The sequence below is a fragment of the Balaenoptera borealis genome (genome assembly GCF_965194805.1).
Source record: "Balaenoptera borealis genome assembly, chromosome: 10".
Lineage (NCBI taxonomy): Eukaryota > Metazoa > Chordata > Mammalia > Artiodactyla > Balaenopteridae > Balaenoptera > Balaenoptera borealis.
In genome coordinates, this window is record NC_138874.1 from 56,514,727 (window position 1) to 56,524,794 (window position 10,068).

Below are 10,068 nucleotides of genomic sequence, written 5' to 3' on the forward strand. Positions count from 1 at the left end.
AGAAAACAATAGGTTTGAAATGAACCTGTAGTTCAGAAGAGAGTGTCTGAATGAAGATAAACTGGGGGAAAAGAACTTCATGCAAATAATAGAAAAAAAAAAAAAAAGGCAACAGCAGGACTTATAACCACTGGAAAGTCCAGGCAGTACAGTTAAACCAGGACAGAGAAAGAAGGACCCTTGAGTCTTGTCTGGTGTCCTTCTCCAAGAAGAAGAATGATCAGGAGCCTGACACGGGCTGTTGGTGAACACCTGCATAGTTATGTGATCAAATCCCTAAAGGCAAAGACATACGCATTTAAGATTTTGATAGATATTATTAAACTATCCTTCAAACATATTGCAGCAACTTACACTTTCACCAACTATATATGTGAGTGCCCATTTCTCCATGTCCTTGCTAGCACTGGGTTTTATCAAATTTAAATTTTTGCTAATCTAATAATATACAGATTTAACCTTGTTTTGCATTAATGGTGAGAGATTGAGCACATTTTCATATGTTTATTGGCCTTTTGTATTTCTTGCTTCTATAAACTGCCTGTTTAAATCCTCTACTCATTTTTCTCTTTTTCTTATTGATTTTTAAGACCTTTTTGTATGACAGAAAAATTAGTCTTGTCATATTTGTGGCAAACATTTTTGTAATTGGCTTTTACTTTGGAGAGGTCTTTTTTTCCATAAATATGTTTTTAAACGTTTATATAGCCAAATGCAAGGATTTTTTCTCTATGGTTTCCAGGCAGCTAGCTGCTTTAAACAAGTTTGCCTTCTAGTATGCACCAGTTATCTTTGAAGTTTCTGGAAGAACCAGCAGATATGTTTACAGAAGCTGAAACAGCAATCCTTGAAAAATCATGGAAAACTAAGGAGGGGCAAAAGGAGGTCAATAAATGTCCCAGTTTTCCAAAGAAGAGAGAGATTCCAGAAATGTTAGACAAATTAATTTTATGTTAGTTCCAAGTAAAATTGTAGAACTGACCATTAAGCAGGTAATCTGGGGTCAATTATCAAAGGGTGTGCAGGCATCAGGAGCTGGCATGGGTTCCCCAGGACGTCATGCTAAACCTACTCAGTTCCCATGTTTGTCAGGGTCCTGGACAGATGAATCAGAAGATTACTGTAGACCTAAGACTTCTGGGTAGGGCATTTGATAAAGTCTCTCAGGACTTCCCTGTGGACAGGATGTGAGCCAGATCCATAGCTGGTTGAACAACTATATCCAAAGAGACGAATTAATTAATCAATATCAAATTGGAGGGCTCTCTAGAGGCTACAGAGCTTTCTCTGAACTTGACCATGTCTTGTTTAATGCTTTTATCAGTGGCTTGGATAAAGGCACAGAAGGCCACTTATCAGATTTACAGAGAACTCAGGCTGGGAGAGAAAGTTAATACAATGGGACGTTGGAATCAAGATACAAAAAGATACTGCCAGCTTGAAACAGCGTTAAGAGGGATAAATGTAAAATGCTGTGCTTTTTTTGGTTGGGGGGGTGGGGCAGTGTTGTGAATAAGTAGAGCTTGGGAGAGATACGGGTTAAAAGCAGTAATTTATGTGGAAAAAGACAGACAAATTCTAGATGTCCCTGGTTTGGAAGAAATGTCTTGGGACCCTGCAGGGACTGGTTCCACTGGGCTCTGTGTTGCCCTCATGGGGGGTGGTTCCAAGATCAGGACATTCACCTGGAGAAAACCCAAGAGGACAAGCTACCGACACTAACCATGGCAGGGCTGTCCTGAGAACAGAGAGCAGATGGACACCTTTTGGCTCCAGCTGGCTGAATGAGATCCAGCTGGTACATTGACAAGGAGGAAAACTGAGGCTCAAAGAGAAGAATTCTCTAAACAGCAGACAGCCCAGAAGTCAGAGATCCATGCCTGGGCTGGGAGCTCCCTGGCCACCTTCTGGCTCAGGTGCAAGGCTGGAACAGATCGCTTTGCTGTAGCTTTGGATTCTACCAAAGTTCAAGGTCACTTTCAAATGCAAAAGCAGCTTCTAGATTAGCCCCAGTACCCATCCCTGCTAGCTTGCTGTCCCTAAACCCCTACGGGGTAGAAATCCTGGACCTCCCACTGTGCTTCTTAGACACACCCTCTCCTCCTTACCCCAGTCTTAGGAGTCCCCAAAACATTTCAGGGCCTGGTACTAGCTCAGTCACAGAGAAGAGGTCCTCAGCACCTGGCACGAGGTTCCATTTTTAGGAATTCTGAATTCCTCAGGAGAAGCAGGGCCCAGACCCTCCCTGAGCAGAGCCTGGATTGGGGAGGCCTTGGGGTGGGGTTGGCTGGGAGGGGAGCTGACTTCTGAAAAAACTTGATCTTCTGTCCTTTCAGGCACCCCTTTCTGTGGCTGTGGGCTACTCACATCATATGATACTGTCAAGGCCACAGAAAAGGTTAGTGTCCAGGGTACATCACGACCTTCAGAATTACCTGGTCACAGGAACCACACACCACAGATTCCCCAAGTCACCCCCAGGCACAGCTACCTGGGCACATGCTCAGTCTACCATGCCGGCCTTGGGGCTCCCGACCCCCATCACCCTCACGGATATGTTTGAGGACATGGCCAGCGAGGAAGGTCCCGTTTGCCCAGCCAGCTTCTGGCCCTGCATTTCACATGCCCGACACACACCACCTCCAGTCACTTCCGGCCACACAGCCACTTCCTGCCACACTCAGCAGCCCAGAGTGCCCTTTCAGGGGAAGAGCAGCCCAGCTGCCTTATCTCCCACCATCATTTGCATCCTCCGCTGGCATCTGCTTCCTGCTTCCTTCCCTCACTCCCACCCTCCCTCTCTGCTACTGTCCCTTCAGACCCAGGTCTGCTCCCAGCTCTGAAGTGACTTCCCAGTGCCCCCGCCCCACCTGTGAGCTGGGAGGAAGGGTGCTGAGGATCTTTCCAGGTTCTTCTTTGACTCCTTTACCTCAAGCTTTCAGAACCTGTTTTCTCTATACAAAATGATGATCTTTCAGATTTCTTCTGCATCCAGCATCTAATAACCTCGCATTTTATACACTTCTGCAATTCCAAAATCCAAATAAAAAATGGTCTGCATGTATGACGAGCCTACCACATGACCGGCTCTGTGTGTCGTTCAAACCTCTGGAAACACTGGGACCTGGTAGTGTTAGCCCAAGGGGAGACCGAGGCAGCGCTGAGAGGTTATGTAACTCGCCCAAGGTGAGCGAGCTGGCCCATGGCGAGCCAGGACTGAAGCCAGGTGGTGGTGTGGCTCAGGGTCCCCACCCAGCTCCCATGTCCCAGCATGGCTCAGGCTGCCTGAAGATCCCAGAGCTCTGGACTTCCACCTTATTTGTGCTGATCAGGATTTGGGGCCTACAGGATAAAGAAAACTCTTCTGCCCTGATAGCCCCAAGCTCAGAGGAGTGACGATGCCCCACACTGTCAGCCAAGTCTCTGAGGAGCCCCCCAAAGCCACTGCCCACCCCAATTTATTCGAAGGACAGGCTAACAGGAGATGGTCTTCCTGTGCAGTAGGAGGGATTCAGGTTAGGCAAGAACGTTTGTTTAAAAAAATGATTTCTCATTTTTGTTGAAGTTAAACAATCAGTACCGATCGGCTGTGCTGAGGACAGCCTTGTCCTTGAGCCTCACCCCTCAGTCCAGCTGCCCAGAGGCTGCCACGTATAATGCTTCTAGTTGTTCCTTCAGGTAGTTCTTTCATGTTTCCAAATGAAATGCTTTCACAGCTATTTCTTTCTGATTTTAGCCATTTTCTATTGACTTGGACCAAGGATTTCTGACAGGATGTACACAAGTGCTGGGAGGATCAGGGTGGGAGGCAGGGAAGAATGCCTTTTCCTAGAAGAGAGGGGTTGGGGGGCCAGGCCTAGGGACAGGGGATGGCCTGTATTTTGTATGATAAAGGGGCAGCCGTGCTAAGGGGCAGGGGACAGCCTTCCAAGCCTGAGGCACCCACGGTTCCAGGACTTCATGAACACATCTCTCTCCAAGGCCCTAGGAAGCAGGAACCGACGGTTCACTGGCATCCCCTCTCCTGAGCTTAGCCCCTGGCACATGTGAGGGCTCAGGACACTTGGCTGTGATGATTATCACAGGTTCCCCTGGAGGCCCTGCAGCAGGGAGTCAGCTAGATCTGGGGTGAGACCCCTGCTCTGCTGCCTGAGGTTCTGAAAAGAATCAAATGTCCAAATTGCCTCTTACAGTTTACAAAGCACTCTTACAACCACCCTGCGCATCATGCATCGACAACATTCCAACCTGAGGATGAATTAAATGAGGCTCAGAAGTCCCACAGCTGGAAGGCGCAGAACGGGCCTCGAAGGCCAGGTCTTCGAACTCATTCCTCTGTCCCAGGGCCCCGTCCAGCCCCAGGCCCCCACACAGAAGTGGGTTTTGAACGGAGGCTGCTCAGAGCAGCTGCCAAGTCGTGCAGGGGAGGATGCCACCTGTCCTTCAGACTGACGTGAGACAAGGGGCTGGCTTCCCCCTCCTCGTTCGCCTGGAGCTGTCAGGAGCCCCCCTGCATGGTCACATAGCTCTCATGGCCAGGCCCTCATCCCCGAGATCCAGGCTGGGCCCAGCTCACCTGTGAGAAACGCTCTCGCAAGTACCCACCTCTCAGGGAAACACCTGTAAATATTTGGCCGTCTGGTGGGCTGGGCTGTGTCTAGGGCCAGGTCCAGAGGCGGGTGTGGGCTCTCTAGTCTTTAGGCAGCCTGTATACCGACAGGTGTGTCCAAGCAGCTGCTTGGCCTGAGGCGTCTGAGCACTGGCGCCTGAGGCTGCTGGGCGGGGCCGGTCGAACGCTAACGAGCGGGGGAGGAGCCCGCGCAGTGGCCCCGCCCACCAGCTTCGTGCACGGAACAAGCTCCCAAATATGGCTGCCGCCAGTGTCTGTCGCCAGCGTACTGCACTGCACCCCTTCCCCAGGAGGCTCTCCGAGACCAGCAGGTGGGTCCGGCCCAGGCTCCTATCAAATGACTGCTTTTGCCCTGGGTCCTGGTGCCCGTGAGTTTGTGTGCGCCCTCCAAGAGTGGACTCTCCGTTTCCCCCAGTCCTGTGGGTCTCCCGCAATTAAGCCCCACTGGCCTTCAAAGCCAGATGCTCTGGGGGCTTGTCTTCCTGGTTCCAGACCCCCCTCCTCCCCCCCACCGCAGGCTGGGGAGCCTGACGTAGGGCTCAGAACTCTAGCTCCTGTAGGAGAACCTCTGCAACATAATTATTCTCCGGTTTGTGGGTCGCTCACGCCCCGGGGGTATGGGACTTGATTGTATCGCGAGTCCGTCCCTCCTACCCGTCTCGTTGTGGTTCCTTCTTCATGTCTTTAGTTGTAGAAGATTTCTTCTGGTAGGTTCCAGTCTTTTTCATTGATGGTTGTTCTGCAGAGAGTTGTGATTTTGGTGTGCTCGTGGGAGGACGTGAGCTCAGGGTCTCCCTTCTCCGTCATCTTGGCCGACAGACACCTGTCTAAAAAGTGAAATTTCAGCCAAATGTCCAGATGTTTCCAAATAGCTATTGTGCACTGGGCACGCCAAACATCTGATGGCTTGAACTACCCCATCCACATGGCTGGGGTACAGCCACCCTCAGCCTGTCATCTATGATTTTCTGTGACAAGATCCCGGGTGGGGGGCTCCATTTGGGTCCTGAGGGCTGCAGGTCTGGGAGGGATTTTACGCACATGGCGCACCCTTGCCTCCCTTCAGCCCTTCAGAGGAAGAAGGCTCTGGTCATCCTGTGGCCCTTCCCCTGCCCTGCTCCCACTCCAGGTCCAGCAGGGCAAGGACCATTTAGTGCTAGTTTTTGGTTGGTTCTCTCTGGAGGCCCAGCCAGCACAGGCAGACGCCTGGAGCAGGTACATCCAGAAGCATGAAGGAAAATCAATGTCCCATTTGTCAGAGGACTCAGACTTCCCACGTCTTAGAGATGAGCATTCCACAACCACCAGACTGCCTTGTTTAGAAGGGAAACTGGAGGCCCAGAGAGGGAGAATCCATTTCCCATGACAGAGCCTGACATTCCCGCCCCCCACCCCTGCCCGCCATTGTGCTCAGCCTCAAGCTGCCTCGTGGCTCTGGGGAGGGCGCCCCCCACCCCGGCTGAGCCTGGAACCTGAAGGGTAATTTCCTCCACCATCTCTCCCAGCACCCCCAGCAGCACTGGACAGCTGGAGTCCCAGGGAGCGGCTGAATCCATCACCCGGGGCAAAGACGGGGCCTGGGGTATGTGTTAAAACAAGAAAACCAATCAGAGCTGAAAATGAAAGGCAGTGGAGGTGTGAAGCGAGAATGGAGACTGCCAGATGGGACGCTTGGGTGGCTTGTGGCCCGTGCAGTCGGGTAGCCGCTGCCCGCACACCTGCCCCCAGCAGGTGTGGACCCTCCTCGGTGACCCGCTGTTCTAAGAAGAGGTGGCCAGTGGGAACCATGAGCCTGCCTGTCTCAACCTAAAGAGCAGGTCTCCAGTCCAGGGCTGAAGTGACGAGGGAAGGTGGGAGAAAATTTCCATATTTATTAGTCTGTCAATCCTCAGGCACCTCTCAAAGTCAGTACCCAGATATTCCCTGTTGTGATACCCAGGCTGAGACAATCCTCACTCATCAAGAGTGATCTGGGGTTCTCGGAGACAGAGTCCAGGGAGCTTCTGGATTCCAGGCTCCAAAACTCCCTCCCCATCAAAGCTAGGGGTGGGTATTGTGTGGGTACCGGGTCCAGGGAACAGGTGGTGAATACCGACCAAGCACGTGTCCCAGGCCCGGTCCACTTTCATTGAGTCCAGTGTCACACTTGTGAGAGAGAGTATTTTTGTGCCCACAGACTGGAACTCCCAGTGCTAAAGTGATTGTCCAAAGTCACAGACCGTGGAGGGACAGAACAATGAGTGGGAAGCTGGGGGTCGCTGGAATAGACTCCCTGCCAGGCAGCCGGTCTCATCCGGGCCATGACCACGGTCCAGGTCTTCCTGAGGGGCCAGGCCCTCCACGTTCAGTGCCTGGAGCAGGCCCAAGCACAATGTCCCCTCAACAAATACTGACAGAGCGCCTACTGTGTGCTGGGCACACGGCCGTAGTGGAGGCAACAGAGTCCTGTCCCCATGGACATTACCACTTAGAAGAGTATAAAGCACCGAGTCCTCCCCTTCGTGTCCCCTCATTACCAATACCCCACGGTGGGACCCCGTCTCAGGACACAGTGTCTCAGGACACAGCATCAGAGAAGCCTAGATCGTCGGCCCCAGCTACTAGCTGCCCACCCGGATTACCACTCGTCCAAGATCCCATTTTACAGAAGGAGGAGGTGGGGTCCGCTGCACACAAAGGTGGGCAACGGAGCAGGACTGCCTCCTGAGGCCTCCTGGCCCCACTCCCCACCGGGTCCCCTGGCCCATGAGGTAGCAGTGGGCCTGCTCTCTGCTTGTGCATGGCCGAGGGTTAGGCTGGCACATGGAGGCAACTAAGGAGGGGGTGGGAGGGTCAGTAGGATGGGAGGCTGTACCCCAGGGGCAGGCTGTCGGCCTGGGTGGCCTGTGGAGCCCAGGAAACGAGAGAGTGGGCAGAGAGATGTGAGGAAAGCACATCCTGCTGGGAGGCCAGCAAGAACGGGCGGGAGTCGGGGGAACTTGGATGCCAGGCTGGGCCGACAGGATGCCTGTCTTCAGGCTGGGGGGCGGGGGGGGGGTAGTTGTAGTGGGCTCTGGGCCCTCAACCTCGCCCTGCTCAGATCTCCAGACAAGAGAGCAGAGCCAGGTGGCACGGTCAGGCTGACAAGGTGACCGCCTGCTCTCGGAGGAGGGGAGCAGCTAGCCCAGGCTGAGCCTCCGCTTCCCCTCTGCCTGGCCACCTCGGCTGACATGCCCAGTTGCTCCGTTTGCCTTAGGCTCCCAGCAAAGCCTGGGAGAGGACCAGCAGCCGCTCTATTAACACACAAAGGGTGGCCCGCAGCTGCTGACACCGGGTTAATTAAATCTATCGCCCCATCAATTCTCATTCAACTACTATTGACGGCCATTAGATGGGTGATAGAGTGACAAGGAAACAATAATAAGCTTGTCTTAACCCTCATGCTGTGTGGAGAGGCGGCATTACGCTAGGGTCTCCCAGGAGAGTCACCTTCCTGCCGTGGTCCACGGCTCCCTCCCAGGTTGACCTTGGCTCACCAGAGAGGCTGTTCCCCCACCATCTGGCAGCCAGCCAGACACACCTCACTTTTTGTTCATTTTGAAAATTCCCCCTGGGCTTCTCCTCTGCACCAAGCTGACAGGTAGAGAAGACCATGGCCAGGCTTGGACTGCCCCTTCGCACTCCACACTCAACCCAGCCCTTCCTCTGGCAAGTCAAGTCCATCCAAGGCTGTTCCCTCTTAGAAGCCTCAGGCCAAGCTCGGCTCCCATAGCCCTGATGGTCCCGGCCACCCAGTCCCCCACTGGCCCGCAGAATAATGCTCCTCCAAAGATGTCCACATCCCAATCCCTGGGACCTATGACTGTTATCTCACATGGCAAAAGGTACATGGCAAATGAGATTAAGGATCTGAGATGGAGAGATTATCCTAGATTATCCCGGAGGGCCCAGTATAATCACAAGGGTCCTTACAAAGGAGAGACTAGCGAGACAGAGGAGATGTGACAACAGAGGCGGCGTCAGACATGTGCAACGTGAGAAAGGCTGCACCAGCCATTGCTGGCCTTGAAGATAGAAGGCCACAAGCCAAGGAATGCAGGAAGACTAGACACTGGAAAAGGCAAGGAAACGGATTCTCCTCTGGGGGAGCGGCCCCACCAACACCTTTGTTTTAGCCCAGACAGAACAATTACAGACTCCTGACATCTAGGGCCGTAAGAAAATTAATTTTTGTTTTAAACCACCAAGTTTGTGGTCATTTGTTACTGCAGAAGTAGGAGAGTAACACCTGTTATGCCCATCCTATGCTCTGCCTACAGCTGTGTAAGCCACCCCAATTCACATTTCCCTGCCTTCACACATGCTGTGCCTTCCTCCCGAGGAGCCATCCCTGGCTAGTTGCCAAAGTCTTACTTCGAATTTCTACCCAGCACCTCCTCTGTGAAGCCTTCCCTGATTTTCCCTCTGCGTGGACAGCTTCATACATCCCGTGCCTCCACTGTACTCGCACATTCCTCTCACTGCGTGCTGCTCAGTTTTGTATTCAGTGTGAACTCCTTTAGCAGGGAGTTTTATCCACCTTCATAAGACCTGATCCTCTCACACATGGCAGTTCAGTAAACAGTCGCAAAATGACAACTGTAGGATGGCCTGGTCGGTTTTGTGCCGTGTACAGAAGCAGTAGAGCAAGGTGGTTGAAAATGAGTTCATGCCAATTTTATATCAAGTAAAAAAAAAATCAAATATTAAACCTTAAATATTCATGCTGAAGTATTTAGGGGAAGTATACAAATAATACACAACTTATTTTTAAACACATCAAAAATAAGATGGGGGACTTCCCTGGTGGTCCAGTGGCTAAGACTCCACGCTCCCAATGCAGGGGGCCTGGGTTCGCAGCCTGGTCAGGGAACTAGATCCCACATGCTGCAACTAAGAGTTCGCCTGCCGCAACTAAAGATCCCGTGTGCCGCAAATAAGACCTGACACAGCCAAAATAAAAAATATATATAAGATGGGTATGCACAAATAAGTGATAAAAACAAGCTTAGTGAAATGTTAATAGTGTATCGATGTTCCCTGTAAAAGTCTGTCAGCTGGGCTATGTTTGAATTTTTTTCACTGGGGAAAAACGTAAACACCTATGATGATTAATTCTGTGTCAACTTGACCAGGCTAAGGGATGCCCAGATAGCTGTTAAAACATTGTTTCTGGGTGTATTCGTGAGGGTGTCTCTGCCAGAGATTAACACTTGAATAGGTAAACTGAGTAAAGATCTCCCTCATCAATTACAGTGGGCATCATTCAACCCCCAGAGGGCCTAGATAGAACAAAAAAGGGCAGAGGTAGGTCTGCTTTGCTCTCCACCTGACCTGAGACATCCATCTTCTTGTGCTTAGGCCCTTGACTCAGACCAGGACTAACATCAGCAGCACCTGCTGATGCTTCTTAGGGATTG